This window comes from Sturnira hondurensis, unplaced genomic scaffold (assembly GCF_014824575.4).
Source record: "Sturnira hondurensis isolate 20B ecotype Veracruz unplaced genomic scaffold, ASM1482457v3 Scaffold0022215, whole genome shotgun sequence".
Taxonomy (NCBI): Eukaryota; Metazoa; Chordata; class Mammalia; order Chiroptera; family Phyllostomidae; genus Sturnira; species Sturnira hondurensis.
Genome location: NW_028094846.1, coordinates 5,913,136 through 5,937,721, shown reverse-complemented (window position 1 = coordinate 5,937,721; position 24,586 = coordinate 5,913,136). Strand labels below are relative to the sequence as shown.

The 24,586-nt window shown below is 41.8% G+C and overlaps 1 protein-coding gene across 6 annotated transcripts in view; it reads right to left on the bottom strand.

Annotated features, from left to right (window-relative positions):
• The window catches only part of RABGAP1L (RAB GTPase activating protein 1 like), a 448,545-nt gene that overhangs the window by 407,921 nt on the left and 16,038 nt on the right, over positions 1–24,586 (bottom strand). For 2 of the 6 annotated variants that reach the window (XM_037035334.1, XM_037035337.1), the window contains one exon: positions 9,053–9,113. The exons of 3 other annotated variants lie outside the window; for them this stretch is intronic. The gene's annotated coding sequence lies outside the window, so the exon portion shown is untranslated. Of the gene's footprint in view, positions 1–1,825; positions 1,886–9,052; positions 9,114–24,586 lie in introns of all 6 variants that reach the window. One more of the 6 variants, XM_037035335.1, reaches the window with a different exon arrangement.

Below are 24,586 nucleotides of genomic sequence, written 5' to 3'. Positions count from 1 at the left end.
ATCCAAGGTCACCAGACTTAGACCAAGTCACCAGACTAGTCTGACAAGAGGGGCCATATTCTTAACCACTAGACACACATGGGCTTACACTCATCCACGCACACAGTGCACACTCACATGAGCACATGCACATGCATGCAGGCCCCACACACACAATTACTACCATTTATTATGTAGCAGGCACTGCTACATACCTACTGCTCTTTCTAATGTAATCCCTTCAAGAACAACTAAACAAACCAGAATTTTAAAAATTCAGCAGTCATTATACCTCAACTAAAACATATTTTTAGTTTGCCATTTCAATGACTTCTTAAATAAGATTTTACTTATTTATTCTTAGAGAGAAGGGAGGAGGAGGAGAGAGGGAAAGGAACATCAATATGTGGTTGCATCTTGCACACCCCCTACTGGGGACCTGGCCCACAACCCAGGCATGTGCCCTGAGTGGGAATCGAACCAGCGACCCTGTGGTTCACAGCCTGGCACCCAATCCAATGAGCCACACCAGCCAGGGCTCAATAACTTCTTTAAAAAAAACTCGTTACTGTTGCTCAATTACAGTTGTCCCCATTTCCCCCCCCATTACTCGCCCCTGCCCTACCCACTCCCCTACCCACCACACGCAATCCTGACATCATCAATGACTTTTTAAGATGGTGAGTTTAAGAGAAAAAGTAGTCTGTATCCAGAAGACAAAGTTAGAGTCCTCAATACCTAAAAAAACAGACATTTACTATGGGGTCACAATTTTAAGTGTATAATTTTCCTTCACCCTCAAGTGCAAACATATCCTGAATTTGCACGATTAACTCAGCTTTTCCTTTAGTAAACATATAGTCAAAACCTGGTAGTTATTAACACTGAACACTTTTCTGTTTGTCAATTGTTCTTTCAGGAGCTTTACAGTATTTGTTAATTAATCTGTTAGTTGAGTTTAAAAAGGAATTAAGTAACTCACCCAACAACCACACAACCAGTAACTGATGGAAATAGATGCAAATTCAGGTCTACTCCAAAGTATAATACCATTCCTAAATTATGTCATACCTTAAACTCTAGGAAATCTATTATAAGAGATACATTTAGATTGAAGAAAGAGTCAGGGGAGAAACTTCTATGCTTAACAGCAGGAATAACCTTGGAAATCAGAAACTAGTACTCCATCTTTGAATTACTTGAGAAACACTTGAATGGTCAACTAGTTAACAAAAAAAAAAAGTACAAGAACATGGAACACCAGATAAAAAAATAATTTCTATAAAAGGCTAGTCATGCTTCCCAACTTTGAAAAAATGAAGGCACTATAATGTATCATAATTTCTGAAGTGAACCCAAGAAATATAAGAAAAATAATTAAGTTACTTGCCCAAAAGGTATCAAAGAATTTTTAATGTGCATGCCATGGATTCATTACATCAAACATTAACTGTAAGTCTACTATAAGCTTAACACTAAAAATTGAAATTTAGAGATGAATAAAACCGGTGGGCTCGTTAGGCCCATGTGCCTGCCTACAACAGTACCAGGTGCCCCTGCCACTTCTCCAATTGCCACATACACCTTGTTGACTCAAGGTGACGTCATTCATTCTCTTTGAAAATAAAGGAAAACAAAAGTTTCAGCACTTCCAAACAATTCTCCCCCACTCCCTAAAATTATTGTGTAGACTCTCAGAGAAAACCATTTATCCTAGCCAGTTACTGAACGTGAATACAAAAAAAGAGACTACTTAAAACTCCAGAATTAAAGGGATAGCGCTAGTGACATGGAACGGTTAACAAACGATAGTCTTTCTCTAGAGGGGATGAATGGCTCTTCTTACCACTGGCTCCTGACAACGCAGTGCGAGTCACAAAGCATGCAGCCTCTGTGCAAATTTAACCTAAAACAAAACAAACAGAAAGAAAATGAAGGTAAAAGAGAACCATTCATTATTTAAGAAGTTTATTTACCCTGTTATATGTATTCAGATCTTAATGAAGTACCTTAGGATCTCCCTTAACATTTCTGAGTAAATCGACAAACAACACGAGGCCAGTATACAAATTCTTATTAGACAATACATATGTGCAAGGCATCCATATAAAATTTAAGGCAAGTTAATGCTTTTCCTCTGTTTGCTACACACTGATATAAATAACACCTTTTTTCAAAATATCATCACACTGGCTCAAATTAAAGCTGTGATTTTAAATGTCACTTAAAAGAGAAACAAGTGTCTGCTACTGCATAATGGACCTACACACTCCCTTCCCCCCAAATATGGAGAACATGATTGAAGTTTTATTCTGACAAGAAAAGGAAAACCCGTATGTGGTGGTCTGTGTACTATTCATAAGGTCAAATCTGCAACACAGGGGCACATCAGAATAAAGCAACTGTAGCACTTTGCTTTCATGAAATGAGTAAGTCAAAGAAGCAATATGCAGTTGAAGGGATACATGTTTTCTATTGACAGTACAATTTAGGAATGTAGCAAGTATCACAACTATGATTTTAATGTAGCAGTTGTAATTTTTAAATATTTAAACATTCAAGGCCTAGTTTAAGAATAAGTTACTAAAACTCACAAGTAAAAGTTATTTTAATACTTTTGTTCAATGCTTAATACTATGAACCAAACAGTATTAAGCATTTCAGTTATCTTTTGTGCGTTCATAATAATCACTTAATATATTTGTATTTCACCTAAAAAAAGGAGAAATGCATTCAAAAGATTAAATAATTCATTCTAGTTCATACAGCTAATTAAATTCAGAGTCCAGATTTTAAACAACCGAATCACAACCACACTTTGTAGGAGTCTGTCTCCTATGACCGCCCACAGGTCAAGTGCTCAACAAAGCCCAAGTGGTGGGAGCAGGGAGGAACCGGGTCAAGCGGTTTAAAACATGCCTGCCTGGCTCCTGTCCACAGTCTCCAGCTGAAGGGCTTGTGGCTGTAGCAGGTGCCGTGACTCCCTGCACTGGAAAGAAACCCCCACTCTTCTGTTCTGCTTCTCTGTGGGGCTTTCGCTTCTTGCTGGGAAGAGCACAATAAAATCCTCACCACATTTTCCAATCCACCTGCACCAGTAGTAAAGCTCGATACTTTTTTCTGTCCTACATTTGGCTCCTGTTTCTGTTCTCAACTAGTTAAAAACCTGGAGAGTTGCAGAAGGGACTTAACTGTACCCTGCTGAACCTCCAACTGACATGTGAAGTGCAGTTAGAGAAATACATGGGTTTGAGATGAAGCTGTCACTAACAAAACACTAACATCACAAGAAACCCAGGGATGGGTGTTACCATTTACAAAATAAGCCAGTAACGTAACTTCTTTTTAACTTCTATGTTTAACTCCGAGGTTTCAGGCACCATGTATTTTTAAACATGTACTTACTCCAATCTAAAATCTTCAGACCACTAGTCTAATACTCTGACCACTTTGGAAAAAAAAGAACAAGTCAGCACCACCACTTTTGCTGCTGCTCAGAAACCGGACTCTACCAGTGCCCTCAGTCCTAAACTCTAATCCCAACTTTCGAGTCTCACCCACCTTTCCCCCTACTAATACAGGAGCCTCCCTAGACCTTTCCTACACTGATGAGCCAAACCTGAGCCATTCCCCAGCGTACCGAATGCTTTTCTCTGTTATTCCAGGAACTTCCCTGATTATACCCCAACTATCTCCTAGTACTGTTCTCGACTGCTCACTAGCTGGTAAAGACCAGCAGGACAGAAAGCGAGCTGATCATGGCAAACCAAGCATTTATGCGGCCAGGGGTAAAGCCAAGGAAGAGAAGAGCAACAGGATTGGGGGGGGGAGCGGAGAAGGAAACAGGCAATCAGCATTTTATGAGTAGCTGCTATATGATCACCTCCCAACAAAAGCACAGGTCCATATCATTAGTCCAATTTACAAAGGCGCGAGACTCAAATTAAATAATTTTCCCCAAGGCTACACTATGGAAACATGAAGAAGAATGCGATGTTCCATGACCTGGCTGACCAACCTGTTTTTTTCTCAAACCAATAAACACATATCCCCAGGCATAAACTCAAACACGCTGGGGATACACTAAGAAAACGAAGGTGCTAAACCCGGTATGTAGGTCAGCTCTCTTTATTTGCCCCAGCTTTCCACAAGTAATAGACCAGCAGGGAATTTTTTCTTCTTTTCTGGTTATAGTTAACATATTTCTCCATTTATATCATCAGGATGCAATGAAATGCAACATTCACATGAATTCTGATGATAAAACAGAGAACTTAAGACATTTTCAAGCCAGTCTCAGGTATATCTGAACTTCCAAGGAGCACTCTTACTGCACTTTGCCTTTGAGGTTCTTTGCAGGTAGTTTAAGAAGCTCTATTTTACACTAATTTTGGAGGGTAAAAACCCTCCAAAACAGTTGGGTTTGTCTGGATTTTCCAACAAATCTGGAAACCTTCTCTGACCCTTTCAAAAAGAGTTAATCACTCCCTCTACAGTGTTTCTACAATGTTCTCTATTAACTTATACTCCTACTCTACCCTTTATCATACCATATCATTGTTTATGTGTCTATCTCATCAATTACAATGCATTCCTGTTGGACAGCAACTATACTTTACTCACTTTTGTATTTGCAGCTCCCAGGAAATTGTCAGGAACATAGTACACCACCTGACAAGGTCACACTTGTCAGATGAATGAATGATGAATGAATGACTAAAAGACCAAAATCATTTCTCTCTAGAAAGATCATTTCAACAGATAATTTTAAAAATATTTTGGTTATACAAAACAAGCCACACTAATACCAAATGCAATCCCCTTTACAACTATAATGGGGCTTGGAAGGCTAATTCACTCATCCATAGTCAAGAAACCACATTTCAGCCCTGGCTGGTGTGGCTCAGTGGATTGAGCACAGGCCTGCGAACCAGAGGATCTCGGTTCGATTCCCAGTCAGGGCACATTCCCTGGTTGGAGGCCAGTTCCCTGCAGGACAGTTCCCAGCAGGGGACACATGAAAGGCAACCATACATTGATGTTTCTCTCCCTCTCTCCTTCCCCTCTAAAGATAAATAAATAAATAAAATCTTTAAAAAAAAAAAAAGAAACCACGTTTCATAGACTCAATATAAAGACAAGCTAAACACTTTCGGCACACAGTTCTTCACGTAAAGTACACCCTTTCAAATCAGAGAATTTCTGAGAATGCAAAAAAAAACAAAACCACAATTAAAAAGGAAAACCCTCACCAGCGATGCCTGACACTCTGCTCACCCCGCACATCTCACTAAGAGCAGCAGAGCTGAAGACACAGCAAACCGGGGTCACATACGTTAGCCTGGCTCCAACCACCTATGCTCTAATTCTAGTCCCATACTTCAAACCCACTTGTTTCTCCAGAGGGCAAGTATCACACATCATGCAGTATCAGGAAAGGCCTTAATTACTTTAGGGGGGAAAGAACTATAGTTATTAATAACAGTCCTTATGATCGTCCTAGCTTTTCAAAGCTTTACACAGGTGGTCAGAATCCTCAAGACAATGTGAATGAAAATGGATGAATCATCATTTTTAAAAGAAGGAGCAACACTTTCTCCCATGTGTTAAAAAGGTTTCTATTTATTTTAGTATAAAATTTGCATGTTCTAATATTATCACGTGATAAATTGTAATGTCCTATATTTTATTAAATATGACACATACTTGGATGCACACATTTCCATTTTTAGGCTACAAGAGGTGACTAAGTAGCATTTTATTCATGAATGCCCCCACAGTGCCTGACACATTGTACATAACTAATAAACATTTGATTAAGGCTGCAAATACTTAGGTTTGCATTATATGCTAGACACTGCTCTAAGCATAGGCTATCACAGCATGGTAAACCTAACAGACACAGCGCTTGCCTACATGTAGCCTTCAGCCTTGTGAAGGGTAGAAATTCAACAAATAAACAGAAAAATACATACTTACCAAGTGTGCCAAGTAAAATAAGGAAAGTAACAAAGCGACAGTAGTAGGTGGGGCATGCCCCAGTTTAGAAGGGAATACTAAGAATGCGTCCCTTGAAAACATGACATTTGGGATGAAAATCTTCATCCAAAGATTAGAAGAAAAGATCATTCCAGGTCATGGGAATGGCATGTGGAAAAGGCCCTAAGGCAAGTTTCAGAAACTGAAGTCAGTACAACTTGATCACAGAAAACCAGAAGTGCAGATGTCTTAGAAAGTGGCAAAAAGCCAGATAATGTATACTTTTTGTGCCACATGTTGAAGATTTAAGGCACAGGTGGCAAATGCAAGGCCCGCGGGCCCAATCCAGCCCTCCACCTTGTTTCTACCCGGGGGCAGCACCGAGCTCTTGCCTAACTGTTAAGGAGTAGTTACATAGATACAGTCCTAAAGTTACATTAGACCCTTCAAAGGCAACCGCGAGGTTCATGTGGCCCCTGGTGAAAATGAGTTTGACACCCCTTAAATTTTAAGGTTTTATTGTAAGTACAGTGAAAAAAATCTAAAATGAAGCACTGTAGATGAAGTGTATTCAAAAAAGACCAAGAATTTAGAATGCCAGAATGCTTGGTACATAAAGGTACACACAGATTTCAAGTTATATATTAAATGTGTGTATATGTTATATTTTCATGGTCCCCTACTTTAAATGACTTTTTCAATTAACTCATCATCTACCAGACATGGTCCCACTCTCTTCCCTTTCATTTTATAGATCCACACTAACAGAGAAACAACTGAACAATAAAATGGTCAAATACAAAGGAGAATAAAGGTACATGAATAATGATTTCAGAGGAAACCAGCCTCTGAATAACACAGCAGGTTGGGGTAGAATAGAGGCATTCTGAATTGTTTACATTTTAACTACATTCACTGTTATATAAAATCAAAACACTGACTATAATTATTAAATTTCTCACTAGATCCCTGGCTGGTGTGGCTCAGTGGATTGAAAACCAGCCTGCAAACCAAAATGTTGCCGGGTCAATTCCCAGTCGGGGCACATGCCTGGGTTGCAGGCCAGATCTCCGGTTGGAGACATGTGAGAGGCAACTGACTGATGTTTCTCTCTCACATCAATGCTTCTCTTCCTCTCTTTCTCTCTCCCTTTCTCTAAAAATAAATAAATAAAATAAAAATTTCTCACTGGAAAGCAATTAAAATCATGTTTGCTTGCCAAAACATCACCAAATCTTTCAGAAACTATTTCCACTTCATTTCAAAATGAAAAAGTGAGTTATCGACTATTATTTTGTGAGGTTTTAACCACCCTTGCATCTATGCCATGTACCTGAAACTCAGCAAGCTAGAGAAGTCCCTTGGGAGTGCCTCCCTACAGTATTCCAACTGAGAAATATCCCCACCAAAATGAGTTTGAGCTGCAGTATCCAAAAGGAACCAAACTCAATGTTTTAACTCTATTAGATTTTTTAATTTAACAAATTTTACAACAAATGTACGCAGTGATCCAGTATTCTATCTGCAAAAATCTGCCCCAAATAAATACCCACCAATATGTAAAAATAAAATTACAAGGACAAACATATTAGCACTGCTTCCAATGGGCTGTGGGGGGCAGTGTAAACATCCCACAAAAAGGAAACTATGAGGTGTTATGCTGCACTGAACTGCCGCAGAAAGACATCCAAAACATACCAAGTCTACTACAAACTCATTTTTCTAACATGTGCGCTCACTAAACAATGTATGGGTAGAAGTAGATTTCACTTTTCATTTGTATCCTTCTTTTAAATTTGTTACAATGAACACATTACTACCCAGGATTTTCAAATAAAGGCATAAAACTTTAAGAAATGATTATTTGAACGTATAATTTTACATTTCTTTAAATAAAACAAATGTTTTAATTACAAGTAAAACCTAAAAGAAATAAAATTTTAAATTATGTTTCAAAGTACTCTAGCCCTATTAATTCTCAAAGCAAGAGGCAATTATCTCCATCTCAACTAGGATATTCGTTTGCTGAACAGTCCCCGACCAGCAGTCTCTGAAGTTAGATCTAAAAGATTATGAGTCATCTCCAGGTCTCCCCACATTGCCCAGACCCTATCATCAGAAACAGGAGGATGGAGAGAACACTGACAGACCCTTCCCAGATCCTCTTGTCCCCAGAATCACAAGTCAGTGGAGCCTCTGAACCCCAGGAGGTCAAGGATCCTGGCCCTAGACAGCAAACAATAGGAATGGGAAAGGGTGGTCCACCCCAACCCTGAGGGACAGGTACGATCACCTTCCACACCACTTAGGTTGAGCATCTTAAACAAGGTGCACATTCTCAGCACACAAGTGCCAAAATCAAAAGGTAAATACCCTTGGCTGCCACGAACAAAAGAAGTGAATAAAGAGAAGTAGGTATCAGTCCGGGAATCTGGCTACTAAGAAGTCCCGAGGAGGTACAGGGCTTAACACCGCCAGAAGCTGCTCCACTGCAAGAGGCTCTAGGCAAGAACAAGTGCCAGAGACTTCGGTTTAAAAAAATAATTTAATACAGAACATCTCAGGCCAATGTGCTCAGCCTCAGCCTACTAAAACGGTTAACAGTCATTACATCTGGAAAGAGGGAAGTGGGAGGAGGGGGCTGTTACAGGCAAGGGAACTTTCATTTTTACTACACATATATAGAGATATTTGTGTATTTGCTGAACCTTTTACCAAGATAATATGCTGCTGTGGTACTGATGTGACTTTTTAAACAAAAACTAAAAAATATAAATACCTCTAAAAATAATGTACAAATGTGCGTAAACAGGTTTAGTGTAAGTGTCCTGCAGGGAATATATAGTAAAGAGCAGAGAGTAATGATGAGTACATGAAATGATGGAATATTAAATAATTTGCACTAACATTATTAAGTACTTACTACAAGTCAGGCCCTAGTCTTTATATATATCAAGTCCTTTATATACATCAATGCATTTAAGCACCACACATTATTAACCTCTTTTTTCCAAGATGAAACCTGAGGCACAGAGAGTTTATGTAACTTTCACAAAGTCACACAGCTATTAAGTGATAGAGACAGGATCCTTACAGTCAATCTGATTCCAAAAGACTCATTTTTAATCACAAAGGCATACTGTCTCTCACATTATCTGTAAGAGGAAAAAGAGAAAAGAGTATAAAAATCACAGCATAATGAGAAAATAAATAACCTGATTTAAAAATGGTGAAAGATCTGAACAGGTAGCTTGCCACCAAAAAACACGTAGAGATAGCAAATAAATACAGGAAAAAATGCTCCACATCATACGTTATCAGGGAAATGCAAATTAAAACAATGATGAGATACCACTATACCCCAACCAGAATGACCAAAACCCAGAACACTGGCAACACCGAGTTCTGGCAAGGATGCGGAGCGGCGGGAACAGAGGTTCACCAGTGGTAACCAGTGCACCACTCTGACGCTCCACGTGGACAGCGGGGGAGGCTGCACGTGTGTAATGGCGAGGGGTGGATGGCAACTCTCTGCACTTTCCACTCAATGTTCTGTAACTTAAAACTGCTCTGAAAAAAAGTTTATTCAAAAATGTAAAATAAATTAAAAGTAACAGCATCATGGGGTTTTATTGAAGCAATAAGATAAAAGGGGGTTGCCCATATGACTTCGAAGCCTGTTGCAACTTTCTTCCAGAGGTTTGCTGACAGTTCAAATAAGTGGGTAACCAGGGCCCTTTCTGGCCAAGCATCTTTACGAGCTTGACATTCCTGAGAACACCAGGTTGGGGGTGGAGGTGTTTGTTGCTCCAGATTCAGGTTCAACAACTGAGCACTACTGATCTGATAAGCCATTTTCCACACGTCTTTGGTGTTCTCGCTGCCTCTACCCAACTGCAATTCCTATGACAAGCTTTCTCCTTCACCTGCTGCCGCTGCAGCAGGTTTCTATGAAATCCTTCTTCACAAGAATTTTCACTTCAAAGAAATTCTATTCTCTTCCTTTTGACACCTTTCCTTGGCATCACAGACAGCAAGATGAGGAGAGGACCAAACCACAAGAAAAAAGGGGGCGGGGAAGAGGACAAAGGAGGTCTACCACCAAGCATTTCAGCCAGGGTCCCACGCACGAGCTGTGATAAGCACAGGTCCACTTCACACCCCACCGGCCTGCCCTTAGTTACATGGCCACCCCAGCTCTCCAGAAAGGCTGGGCAACACAGTCTTGCGGTGGCCTCCGGGCCAGCTGTAAGTGCAGGAGAAAGGAAGGACAGCTACCGAGGGGCATGCAGCCAGCTCTGCCACACTCATCCTTGCCTCCTTACCACGATAACTGACACAAACCACACTGGCACTCAGGAAATAGTTTATTATTTCTTAGAGCAACTCAATTGGAAAAAATCAAGCATTTACTGATAGCCTCCTATACAGAGTTCGAATTCCTGTTTTACAAGTCCTTCATAAACTCATATTATCCTCCTTGTATAATCTTATTTCTTAATATTTAAGGGGCACTTAATGTGCTCCATAAAAACACAGAACTTCTAACCCAACTGCCCGAGTTTCTGTTTTTAAGATTTTATTTATTTATATTGAGAGAGAGGGAAAGGGACTGAAAAAGAGAGGGACAGAACATCAATGTTCGAGAGAAACATCGATCAGTTGCCTCTCCCACACCACTAACCAGGGACCTGGGCCTCAACCCAGGCAGGTGCCCTGACCAGGAATCGAACCAGTGACCTTTAGGTTTGTGGGGTAACACCCGACCACTGAGCCACACCAGTCCGTGCCGAACTGCCTGAGTTTAAAACCCAATTCCGCAGTTTACTAATTGTGTGATCTCAAGTGGGTAACATAATTTCTCTGCGCCTCAGGTTTCTGACACGTAAAATAATAACAATGATAACCATACCAACCTTCTAGGGTTGTGTGCAGATTACAGGAAATGAGCACACGGAGCCCATTTAGATCAGTAACTGAACGTGGGAAGCACTCGGCAAGTGGCTAGCTCCACTTCTCCCCAGCATCACGGGCCAACTAACCGTCCCAGGGTCTTTCTGTTATACTTGAGACTTCATCAGATCCTGGTTCAAAGTAGCCTTTTTTATTTTTGTTCTACCTCTTGAATTCATGGTAACTGTTCCAGTCTTTTGATCTTGAGACATGAAATTTTCCATAACTTTGTTTATACTATTTGGCCCCAACAGTAAAAGCCTTCTTATTTCTTCCCATTTATCTAATACCTTCAAGTCTCACCTCAAATCCCAACTCCCTCACAAAATCTTCATTGTTTATCTCATTAATTCCAGTTAAATCCTAGTACGCACGGGATACCCCCAAATGCCTGCATTCACATTCACCCCGCTGCTCCAGAGTGGTGGTGATGGTTAGAGGTGAAGGGAAGTGACCAGCTGCTCTTCATACACTTCACCCCAAACCACCACCACAGCAGCGTGGACACAGGAGCAGAAATGAGAGTCTGTCTTCTAATAAGGCAAACATTACAGGGATTTGCAAAGTGTATTACAATGTCGTCTTCTCACTAAGCTGTTTTGTTTCAGAAACAGTTACCTTTCATTAAAATGTTATTTATGTTTACATGCAATGAGTTTAATACTGGTATTTTTAACCAATAAGCATTTTAAATTATCTATATTAATTTCTCACAGAGTAAATAGCCCCACATACATACCTATCATCCTATCTTTGGTCATGCTGTTCCCTCTACCTGAGGCCCCCGTTTTCCTCTTGGCTCACACAGCTTAAAACGGCTGTCACACAAACACACACTCACAGTTCAGATGCTTTGGTTTTATTATAAATAAAGTTTCTTCTGAGGAAAAGAATAAAGCACCCTTCCTCCCTCATCTGGCCACATCTAGATTTTACTGTCCCTCAAAACTCAGTTCAACAGCTGCATCTTTCATCATCTTCTACTGCAAATGATTTCTTCCTACTTGAGTTGCCAAAGCACTTTATCTGAACCTGTGTCTCGATTAACATCTCTAAGTGATGTATCTTCCTTGAGTGCAGACTGTTCGGCTTGTGTCTCCAGCTTGGCTGATGGCTCAGGTCAGGAGAGTGCTTACAAAGAGGAAAAGCACGCAGAGGGAGTACGGAGGGAAATAAGCACAGAGAAAAAGCAGGGCGTGGATGAAGGGAAAGGACCCGGGGGAGTGTGGAAAGCATATCCGCACAGGAACCACTAGAGTCCAGCCAGACTTCATGGAGAAGAGAAAGGGAAGGTCTGCGAGAAAAGGTTACATACAACCTTTCTGAGAAAGCCAAGATCCAGAATAATATTTGAAGGCATTCTCTGAACAGTCAGTGGAATTACAACAATCACAGCAGCCGACTGACACTGAATGATAACTTTATGGTGAGCATAGTGCTCAGGACTTGGCCTGCTTTTTATGAGTTAATCTTCACAGGAAATCTAAGTGCCCTCAAATCTTCACTGATTTCCTAGAAGAATGAGACATTGACCTGCTTTGTGTCTTAAAGTTGACTTGCACAACCTCTTCAGCAAGGCCATACATGTCAAAGCAGAGAGTAGTCCAGAAAAAAAGCATTTTTATTACTAAATGGCCACCATAAAATAATGTAGCTCTGGCTACTGTGAATATAGGCTACTGCATAAGCAGGGAGAAAGGTCCTCCTTTGACTGATAGGATTTGGGGAAATCCTCGAGTCTTTTGGGTCCACTTGATTGTGGGAGAAGGGAGACTCGGGAAGGTCTAGGGGGACAGACACACGTGAGTTTTGTTTCCAAACCTGCACAGAAGGCTAACATAGGGCAGGTGTAGAAATCATCAGCTAGACGCTCTTAGGGCTATCAGCACACCTCCAAGGCCTGCAGTGAAGGCTCCACAGACTGTCACTTTCCTGAATGTGAACCTGAAGCACATCAGTAAAAGGCAACTAGGTTGGCAAGCCAGAAACCAGGGTGGGTTCCTATGTGCTCAGAGTTGTGATAAAGGAACCCACCAGAACTGTGTGACCACAAAGAGGCGTTGAGAATACCTGGGGACCACCTGAAACATGGGATTAAAAAGAAAGGGGTGTGTGAGATGTGAGAACTCTGAGTCCAGTGGTAAGTGGCCAGGATTAAGGACTCTAGAAGGTGCTGCCAAAAAATCATGCTCAGAAAGCCAGGTGTTAGTATGTCTTTTCCCAGGAGTTCTTAGTCTAGGAGCCCAAACCAGGCAACACAGAGCAGGGTCCAGCATCTGCAGGAGATACCTTGTTAATACAAATTCCTCGATTCTTCCTAATCACAATGTAAAAAGGAAAAAACTTAGAACCCCCAGCAGACACCACCTGAAACCAATATGCATGGGTGGGGTGCTTCTGATACTGTTACTAGATTTGGGGATTTTGTTTCATTGTAGGATTTTATATCTATAATCATACTGTTTTCTCCTTTAAATGGAAATGTTTTCAAATGATCTACTACTTAAAGGTTTTTAATGATCCTACCTGCAGAACTGTATTGGCTGTCTCTTATTATTTAAAATTGATCATTTAAAAAAAACCTGGTGCCCTGGCTGGTGTAGCTCAGTGGATTGAGCGCGGGCCTGTGAACCAGAGGATCACAGTTCGATTCCCAGTCAGGGCACATGCCTGGGTTGCAGGCTGGTTCCCTGCAGGCCAACTCCCAGCAGGGGATGCACGAAACACAACTATACATTGATGTTTCTCTCCCTCTCCTTCCCCTCTAAAGATAAATAAATAAATAAATAAAATCTAAAAAAAAAAACCCTGGTTATTTCCATAATTTTAAAACCATTTTGGTATTTGAGTCAATTTTGGTATTGGATTCCTTTTATTAAAACTGTCATCTAAGTTTGGTCTCAACTATAATTTTTCCTTCCCATTAGTTTCCTTAATTGAAATGTTATTTAATTTTAAATTTTTGAGTTGTTTGAATACTCAATCGATTTTTCTTGCTCTTTTTTTCCCTGTAGCAATTACTTTATTTTTTAATTAAGTTTATTGGGGTGATACTGGTCATAGGATCATGTAGGTTTCAAGTGTACATTTCCACGATACATCATCTGTACGTTGCATTGCGTGCCCACCACCAAAGTCAAACCACCTTCCATCACCATGTATTTGGCCCCCTTTACCTTTTACTACCCCCCTATCCCCTTCCCTCTGATAACCACCATTCTGTTGTCTGTGCTTTTTTTAATAGAACTTTTATGTAATTTAAGTGCTCTTTCTTATAAAATCTGATTGATGAGTTTTGGTCACTGTTACCATGGCAAAGAAAGTACATTCTAGATTTGCAGCAAATTTGATTATTCTTAATGGGCATTCGTTGGTTGCCCCTGGTGTTAATCATGTCCCTGCTCCTCTCCTTTCCTGACAGTGCTCAGAACTGTGCAACCACAGTCTTAAACTGCAGATGACACCGGCCACGCTGCCCAGGGAACTGGGCCCCTCTGGGGGGCCGACCCCTCCCTGGGGGACACGCCAGACAGAGACCAGGACGATACAGACCAACTTTTCATTTGAAAAAGCCTTTTTCAAGACTCCATAATCAAATATACCATTTATCTTTCTAAGAGAACTGCAATAATTTTACCAATACTTAAATTTTCTCCCATTAACACCCAAACTAATTCTTTCATTCATATTTTCATTGCCTGTTGGTACCATGCCAAAGTGAACGGATTTAGAGCACTGACAATGAGGCCAGTTCTTTCCCCCACAATTTCTGCTTTGTTTTGGAGGTGAAGATCCGAAACCAGACGTAACAGGTGAGGTGGGTAGGTGCCTCAGTTTTGCTAGTTAAATTTTGCCAATGGTGGCACAAATTGTGCTGGGGACTTATACTTTGCAAAGGCTCATGCACTCTGAGAATAAATCTTAAGTGGTCATTTTTAATTAGCCTTTCACTAGATTTGGGGGCATACATTTGCTAACATTTGCCTATTTATTATTTGTTTGTGTCAATAAGTGGCTTTTGTGACCAGAAACTTTGCTACTCTGCTACTAAAACCCTCCCCTCTCTGTTGTGATGGCCCCTTCAGCAGGCCAGGCCCCTCTTTGGAACTGTGCTGTGGAGTGGCCGCTGGACTTAGAAATCTGTCTTAAGCAAGTGCAAGTCCCATTCCCACAAGCAGGCTCTTATTTTATTTCTTAAAATTATTATTCCCAGCATTGAGATTCACCCCAGGCTGACGAACCTATATGATATCATTTCTTCAGTCCTAGATTCACTGATAATAAGAATATTTGGAATCCTTTCAGTAAATACTCTGTAATGCGTATTTTTCACAAAGCAAGATTAAAATCAATATTTCCCTCCATCCCTCAAAATCTTCCTCTGCTATTATACTCTGAAATATTTTTAAGTGTTCCCTCCTGTGGATGCTAACTTTTTTATAGTCCTAATGTGATGATACAAATGTTTCCTAGTAATTTATATTTCTTTGATATTTAAATAAAAATTTGAGCACCATGGGAAATTAAACAAATGGGTACAAATCATAATGCTGACTGTGTACATGGTTATCTTTTTTCCCCAGGAGTGCCACCATTTACATAAAGTGAGACAATTCAGCACCGCCACAGGTTATTTTACGTCCACGTATGTGTACACAACCTGAGAAGTGGAGCGAATATTAACATTTCTCAAGTAAAACTGCCATCTGCTTTCACTGCTCTTCAATTTTCAGTAGAGCCTCTAAGATTTAACTACAAGAACAGACACACTGATGACTTCTCCCTTCCATGTAAGAGGATCATGAACAGAATGAAAATACTCCCATTCCCCATGATGTCCTACACAATGAAGCAATGCTACATAGGTAAATACTTCCTAAATCCCCTTCTCTATAACAGCTGAAAATCGGTTCTTAACATATATTTGACCCTGGAAAATCATAGGAACTAGCTTTTGATGCACACATTGCGTAACAATGCAATTTCTCTTTTTGAAAGAACTTAAAAATATTGCAGTGGCTAACTGAATCTTAATCATAATTTCAGGAAATACAACCAATACTGGGCTTTTCTTCTTATATATGAGACAACTGTTCTCTTTTTACTTCCATCTCCAATTAAAATCAATATATTTGGTTATTATTTGCATTAAAATAATTTTATCTATATGTATAGATAAAATTTAGCTCTGCATGGTTTTCATATAAATCTCTTGTATTAGTTATCTACTGTTGCATAACAAATTACTACAAACGTAGTGGCTTAAAACAATACTTACCATAAGCTCACAGTTTTCATGAGTCAACTGCCTGGGTACAGATTAGCTGGACTCTCTGCTCCCAGTCTCATCAGGCCAAGGCTGCCACCTCAGGTAAGGCTCAAAGTTTACTTCAGCTTACTCACCCCAGGCAGAATTGAGCTCCTGGCTCAATACAGCGGAACTGAGGCATTCACTGTCTAGATTCTAGAGGCTACCTGCCACTCCCTGCCACGCAGCCCTCTCCAGACCAGAGCAGTTTGCGTCCTTCCAGGACACAGAATGTCTCCTTAACTTCTCATCGCTTCAACTTCCGAAATTTCATTTTAAAGAACTCACCTAGTTACTTGGTTCTCATGCCGATCCAAGGGAGTTTTCCTTTTGCTTAAATCAATCAGTTGACTGGGGAGCCTAATTATGTCTGCAAGGTCTCTTTCACCATACACGTCACAAAATCATAAAAGCAAAATCCCACTGTATTCACAAATCCCATTCACACACCAAGGAAGACTACTGTTCAAGGCATGTTCACCCAGACTGAAATAACTCTATAACATTATTTTATAATTTATTATATATGTAATTATATAAAACATTGAGTATCAGCATGTTCATTCCAGAGGCAGGAATCGTGGAATTCTGCCCACTGCAACTGGCTAGGCAATCAATGGCAACACAAAGATCCCATTAATTACATGAAAATCGTACACAACTGACACTTAGGCAAATATGACTACGTTAATAGCTCTCATTCTTTTTCATTTTTATTCGGTTTCAGGAACTGTGCATTGTGAGAAACTAAACTAAACTTGAGACTAACTGAATCTTTACAATACCCTGTTGGTTAGGTGGTGTTATTATTATCCCTAAAGCTCAGAGAGGTTAAATGTCACTTTCAAGGTCAGACAGCCTTTGAAGGGGAACACCTGAGATAAATCCCAAGCTATCTACTGCTGGTGCCTATACTCCCTCTGGATAAGCCTATTTTTCAGCCTCATGCAAGCCCATTTGTAGATGCAAAGGGCAGGAGGGACCTATTGGAAGGAGAATTGTTTAGAAGCCTTCAGTCTTGGGTGGATGAGGCACTCTGAGAGGATGAGGGTCTAGAATGTGAGACTCTCAAGGGCAGACTTAACAGCTGTCTCCCCCTGTGGGAATACTGAGTTGTGATCCAGAACTGTGGCAGGGTAGGGTAAAGTTATGACAGGTAGGGTAAAGTTATGACAGGTAGGGTAAAGTTGTGGCAGGTTGAGATGGACTCCCCATCTGGTGCGGCTGGGATGCTCCTGATGTGCCAAGGGTCATGCTGGAGCACTGGGGAACTGCATCCCCTCAAGACCTGCCACCAGGATTGCCTTGGGTCACACTATCAACTAGAAGAACAGGCCGTGACTGAAACTTTTTAGAATATGGGAAGTGGTTAAAAATTCAACAGTGTGGCCAACACCAAAATGAACCCAAACAAATGTACCACTCTATACATACTAATAACCAAGACAGACTTACCCCTTGAAACACACAGCTGTGCCAGGCTAACATTTTGAAAAAAGCAAGTACTCTAGACAAATGGACCACTCCAAACCCACTGAAATCTCTGGACACAAATTATTACAGACAATAGTACACAATACTTCAGACATAGTCAGTTCTCATATACTAGCAAACTCAACACAATGGCAAATTGATGCACAGCAATAGCTTCAAACACACCAAACTCTCTGGGCATTTTCTCGTTCAAATGACCCAAGCATGTATGAGGATTCACACGCCCACTTCAACTTAGACAGGGAGGAGGGAGCCAGACTGGAATTTCTTTTCATTTCAAGAAGTGAAAGAATGAAAGAATTGACCCACTTCAGAAAAGTTAGGCTTCCCCATCTTGAAATAAGCGGGGAGATCACAACACTGGAGATACGTTCTAGTCCATACCCACAGTTCTGTGATGGCTGGTGTGCCCTCCTAGACTCCAGAGAGCCGCAGGATGGCGGAGGGACCGGGGAACAGTTCTCTCAGTTATGCACCCCCCACCCAAACTAGTTCCACACCTGCTCCCCCTTAGTTGCTTAGATAATCTATACCCCTTTTGGGTAACACTGAGGCTATTATATTCCTGGGGGAGAAGCCATGTCCTTGGGCCCCTGGGCTGCTCTGGTCCTCCTCCTGCTCTCCCAGAGCGGTTCCATTGGATCCAGGATGGGAGGACCTTTTGGTGGGAGTTTTCTCCTTTTCCATTCCCTTGCAGGGTCTCAGCCTGGCATTGGGAGACTCTCTGGGCCCCATTGTGTTCATCATGTTGTCTGCACTCTGCCAGGCTCAGACGAAGGGACCAGCTCCTGGGCCTTCCAAGGTCTCTGTACCAGGGCTGCTGGCCGTCTCCCCTCCTGCATCCACACTCACACTGCCCTTGGGTGTCACTGCCGCTGGCCCCGGTCCTGCCCCCTGGTCAGGCCCTGCTGATGACGTGGTTAGGACAGACAGTGTGTCCCTGAGCACAGAGTATTTGCATGAAGCATGCTGTTGGACACCTTTCCCACCAGCATAAGCAAGAGGTGGCCCCAAGACACCTCAGCGAACAGGGGGAAGCTCCTGGTGCTGAACTTGGTTCCCTTCTCCGTGGAGCTCGGCCTGTGCCAAGAGGAGAAACGGGGGAGTAGAGAGGAAAATGCGTAAGACTAGAAAGGGCTGTCACCTGTCTTCAAGAGCTTATGATTAGGAAGACCCTCGAAGTTACCACTGCAGTCCCCCAGTGGGTGCAGGAACCCCCCTGCGGCACGCCCACAAGGGTCGCTGAAGCTTTGCTCTGACAGTCCCAGGGCTGGGCAAGGCACGAGTGAGATTCACCAGGATTAACCACACTTTGACATTAGGCTCTTGTCTTGGCACATCTACAGGACAGATCCCCAAAGGGAGACCGTGGTCAAAAGAGATGTCCATTTTATATTCTGACAGCTACCACCAACCGTGCACCTGTGAGCAAAGCACGCAACAGCGCCTCGGGCTTATGCAAAAATCCGTGCATGGCTCAAATAAGGGAAGGGCTTTCTCGTAGTTAAAAACGCCCCACAGCAGGTCAGACTGCCTGAGTCGACAGGAGCACGTCAGTGTTCCAGAACAGCCTGGACGGTCAGGATGCTGGTAACGGCTCCACCGCATCGGGTAGGGGCCAGAGGGGCTGAGGTCTGAGGGGCCTCCCCAGTGCCAGGGCCTCCACACAGGGGCTCGTGTGGCCTGAGCCCTTCTTTCCACAGCAGCGTGTCCCCCGTCAGCCCAGGGGAGCAGCCTGGGAGCCTCAGGCCTGCCTCCGAGAGTCTCTGCGAAACCTTACCACTAGGCTCCGCCTGTCCTCTGCCTGTCCTCTGCCTCCAGCACAGCTGTGCCTATCCCGTCGCAAGCTGGTACGGCGAGGGTACTGCTGTGGGCGGTCTCAGGAAGAACACCAGGTCTCCCCAGGGTGCAAAGAGTTCTGCATCAGAAAGGGGGCATAACTGTGGGTAAAAGAGGGCCCACGGCCAGCTTCAAGGGGAGCTGTTTTCACTCAAGACTGTAGATGGACTTTGCAAACTTGAAAGGGAGCAGCCTGGTCAGCTCTAAGATCTTCTCTGACTTGAGTCCCCTTCCCAGGATGTGGCCGTCATGTTTGGCACTGACTGCACAGCTGACAGCCAGTCGTGCCAGCAGCATGACATCAGATGTTGTGAGGTCAGGGCTGGTGTATGCGACACCCACAGGGGCCAATTGCACACTGCTGTGCACATCGATCACTTTTGCTGATCTGGATGAAGTCGCTCAAACGCAAGAATGCTCTTGAACAGGGTGACCTCGCCCTCGCACAGCTGCCACTGCGGCCTCCCCTTGGCTGCACAGAACGAGAGCAGCAAGTGGCTGCTCTGGGCGCTGCCATACCATAGAGTCTTGCTACCCGAGTTTCTCTTTCATTAAGACAGCTGCACATCCTCCCTGAACCTCCGCCTCGGGCTGAACCACAGCCCCCACAAGCCACCTTTAGGCTTTTGCTGTCCATTGCGACCTGCAGTCAGCTGCCACGCGCAGCACTGTGTTCCCAGCCCCACAGCTGCCTGTCAGGAAGGGACAGCACTCTGCTGCAAACAGCCACCCGACAAGGGCGCGGAGAAGACCAGATTCCTGTGTGTGTGTGTGTGCCATGCAAAACAGGTGCACTTCCTCCAGGCCCTGTTTTCAGGCGGCTCCACAGGCAGAGACTAGCAGTCACGGGAAAACTATCTTATTAATCTAGGAAGGTGATACTAATGGTGGCAAGTACCTACTATACCTATGTACCAAGGTGTAAGGTGGGCTTTATAAGGATTCAATGTACTTTTGAGCTTTCGCTTAGTGTTTTCTTTTATTGTTACAACAGGATTTCTGTGAAACATGAACTTCAGGCACCAAGCTGGGATTTAAGAATGTGCATGGAAGTTCATGGGGAAAGCGGTTCCAAGACTCTCCTGACCCTTCCCCCTCAAGCCTGCGTTTGGTTGTCCACGTCGGTAAACTGTCTTCTCAAAAATGCACTTATAGAGCTTCTTCACTGTTTTCTGGAAATATCAATTTGCTATTTGTTGCCTATAGGGGAACAAATAACTAAGCTACATTAAGAGTTTATTAAGTTAAACTGGAATTAATATTTATGTAAGGTAAACTTGCTTCTATTTCTCACTAAAAGGTTATCTCAGTGTTTCAGACTTTCAGTTAGAAGAGTCTCATTCTAGGGTTTCCGCTTGCCTCCCCTAATTTAGATTGCTGACCCACTCTTCAAACAGACATGCCAGGATATTAAGCCTTCATGTTTTTATCATTTCTGTGGGGTTTTTTGTTTGCTTCTTGTCGTTTTACTGCTACAATCACTGAAGGCTTGTTACCTTACTTAGTGAGTAGATTCTCTGAAGAATACTCTAAGCCTACTGTTCCTCTCCCTGGAACAGCGATAGGAGTATACCTCTGCCCAAATCAAATACTGCAATTTCTTTCCATTTTCCTGTTTTGCATTTCAGTTTTTCAGCTCTTGCTGAAACTGTCTGAAGTATTACTTTCATGTGGGTCTTCCCACGGCATTGCACCCTGAATTCCACTGCTTAATTTTGAAATGAGCATGTGAAATTGATTACAGGCAATGAGTCATAATGAGACTTTTACTATGTGTGAGAAGAAAGGAATGCTCTATTACCTCAAGGTGTGAACTTGAGAGAATAGGAACCTAGAACTCCTGAAGAATGCCATGTGAAATCTGAGAATGAAGGTAACAAAACAGAAGGCAGAGTCACAATGTACTTGTTTCTGAATGTGACCATACCTGAATCAGGCCCAAAAGTTGGACTATTCTATTACAGGGGGCACTAGATTCTCTTTTTTTCCTTTTGCGTTGGGTTTTCCCACTTATAACAGAAAGTATTCTAAGTAACTCATCACCGCTGCAGAGCAAATGCTGCAGCAGCGATGAGAGTATGTGACCAAGGACCTTAGCCTGGCCTCACCAGTCAAGAAAGAGAAGTTACCTGCAAGTAGTGATGTCTAAGCCGAGATGTAAAAGGTGTGTAAGAAAGAGCCAGGTAAAAAGGGAGGAGCAGGGGCAGACTACATTTCCCAACAGAGTGAAGAAATGTTAGAAAATTGGAGAGGAAGATGGGAGACTTCAAAGGCTGTGTATTGGCATAAGTTATTTACCATTTAAAAAGGTTTTTTAATTTTAACAAATGTACACGGTCAAAATTCTGACAGTGCAACAGATGCTATTAATAAACTCTTCAAAATACCCCCCAAAAAGCAATGAGTATTTCTAAAAGTTCACAATAACAAACTATATCTCAAAGAACAAGAAACAAGAACATAAGATGACTTTTAGAAACTAAGAATGGGTAGACAAATTTAACTGCGGACTTAAAGAGAACCTAGGAAGACACTAGGTCCCCCTGGTCTAAATTACCTCTTCAAAGTGCTTCCCTCAGAGTTGTTGGTTATGAAGAATAACAACAAATTACACCTACCTAAGCAGAAAAAGGACTTACTAAAAAGGTGTCTCCTGAAAAGCAAGGAACTGGACGTACAAAGGCTGCCCAGTCAAGACTAAACCTAAAGCATGTCTCAGCCTGTCCAGTGATGACACCTTTGCTGCTCCACGTCTGCTGGGCACAGATGTCGTATCTTGCAAGACCCACACAACCAACAGTACTGACACTGGATGGAGGCCACACGTAGAATCACTGCCTCCACTGCTCCTGAATCGAAGGGAACTGGGGCTACTCCAAGCACCCATCGCTAGATGCATTCTACGCAGTACCATGTTCATATGAGTAGCTTCTGGTCCAAAACTGGAGGCAGGTATATCTGACTAAGGAAACCCAGGTATGCATCCATGTCCGAGATAAAAGGAGGGCTGGGAATAAAGCACCTGCCATCGTTAGCTTGTCCGCTGAAAAGAAGGCACTGACTCACAAATTGGGGGTGTGCCAAATACAGGAAAAAGGTTCAAATGCTGAAATGACAAATGTTCACTACTCCTAACAACCTTACTGATGGCATTCAGACAACCACGTCACACGAAACAACAATTAAACAAACTAACAAAACTACATGGTACTCAGAGTTACAGTTCTGTGCCACAGATGACACTGTGTATAGAGGAAAACCTGAACTTTACAGTAGAACTAGACCTTGCCATCACTTTACCCACTGACCAACCTCGGCACCACTAACACCAGGGCAATCAGATCTGTGTCTCCAGGTCTGAGGCATTTATGACATGCACAGTTATCATAATTACTGGTCCCCAAAAGGTTTTAATTTAAACAAACCATTAGATCTCGCTTTCACCTTACAGGAAATACAAAGCAATGAAATAAATTAGACAAATTCAAAATGTGGGAAGATTTAATAGGACAACTGATCAGGTGTTACGAAAGGCAAAAAGATAAAGTGGGGAAATGTATTACAGATTTAAACAGATGTAAGAAATTTATAAAATATGCAGTTGCATTATCCTTGACTGTATCTTGATTTGAACAAAGAGTAAAAAACACTGTAATGAAATTAATTGTGCCCCCCCAAAATCCATGTTAAAGCCCTAACCACTGGGTTACATCCTTTTAAACAGTGATTAAGTTTAAATGAGGCTATTAGGGTTAGCCCTAATGCAATCTCGCTGGTGTCCTTATAAGAGGAAATCTGGACACACAGGGACACCAGGGATGTATGTGCATGGAGAAAAGACCCTGGGAGAACTCAGCAAAAACGTGGCCATCTGCAAGCCAAGGAGGACGTCCTCAGGAGAAATGAAATCTGCCAACACCTTGATCTCAGACTTCTACACTCCAGAACTGTGAGAAAATAAATTTCTGTGGTTGAAGCCACCTTGCCTTTGGTATTTTGTTATGGCAGCCCCAGTAAACTAATACAAACATTTTAGGTATAAAGAGCAAAATTTTAATATGGGCTGTTTTTTTAATGATATTAAGCAACTGTTAATTTAGTTAGATGTAACACTGTGAGAAAGTGATTATGGTTATGCAAGAAAATGCTCTTATTTTTCAGAGACATGTTTAAATACTTAGGAATAAAATAAATCAATTTCTAATTTAGATAGTTATGTGGATACTGAGTAAACTATATTCTTTCTTATAAATTTGAAATTTTCCATAATGAAAAGATAAAAGAAAACATACATGTATTACACTTACTTAAAGAGAAAAACCAATCACACAGTAGTAAAGAGATTCCAAAAATGAGCACCCACAACGAAGATTCAAATGAGGAACAGAAGAAATGCAGTAATAAAGAAAACTGCAAGTATTCATTCAATGAATATTTGCTGAATGCAAACGCCTGCCTTGTTGACAGAGGTCAACAAGAAACATGGTCCTGCTTAAATCTAATACAGGAAAGAGATGTAGCAAAACAAAATAAACAGAAATAAATACAACAAAGCAGAAGAAAATATATAAACATGTAAATTTTTAGAAACAATCATTTTTTTATCTCCAAAGGGGAGTTCCTCAGGATTCTGTCCTGGGCCTCCTCTACTCTGCCTCTTGGTCTCAAACAGCACTATTTAAACCTAGACATCGCTCCCCACTTTCCTAACCGCAGGCCAAGCTGCCTACCGACATCTACGATGTTTCACTCATAGACATCAAATCTCCAACTATGTCCCTTTTTTTTTTTTTTTAGATTGTCAGACCTTTCTTTTCTGGCATATTATGCTTTATTATTTCAAGAAAGGTAAAAACAACTGAAATGCAAAAAAAATATTTGTGCAGTGTGTGGAGAAGGTGCTGTGAGTGATCAAACGTGTCAAAAGTGGTTCGCAAAGTTTTTGTGGGTTTTTTTTTCATTGTTCAATTAAATGTGGGAGGTGGGGGTGGGTAGGACAGGGGAGAGTAATGGGGGAAAGTGGAGACAACTGTA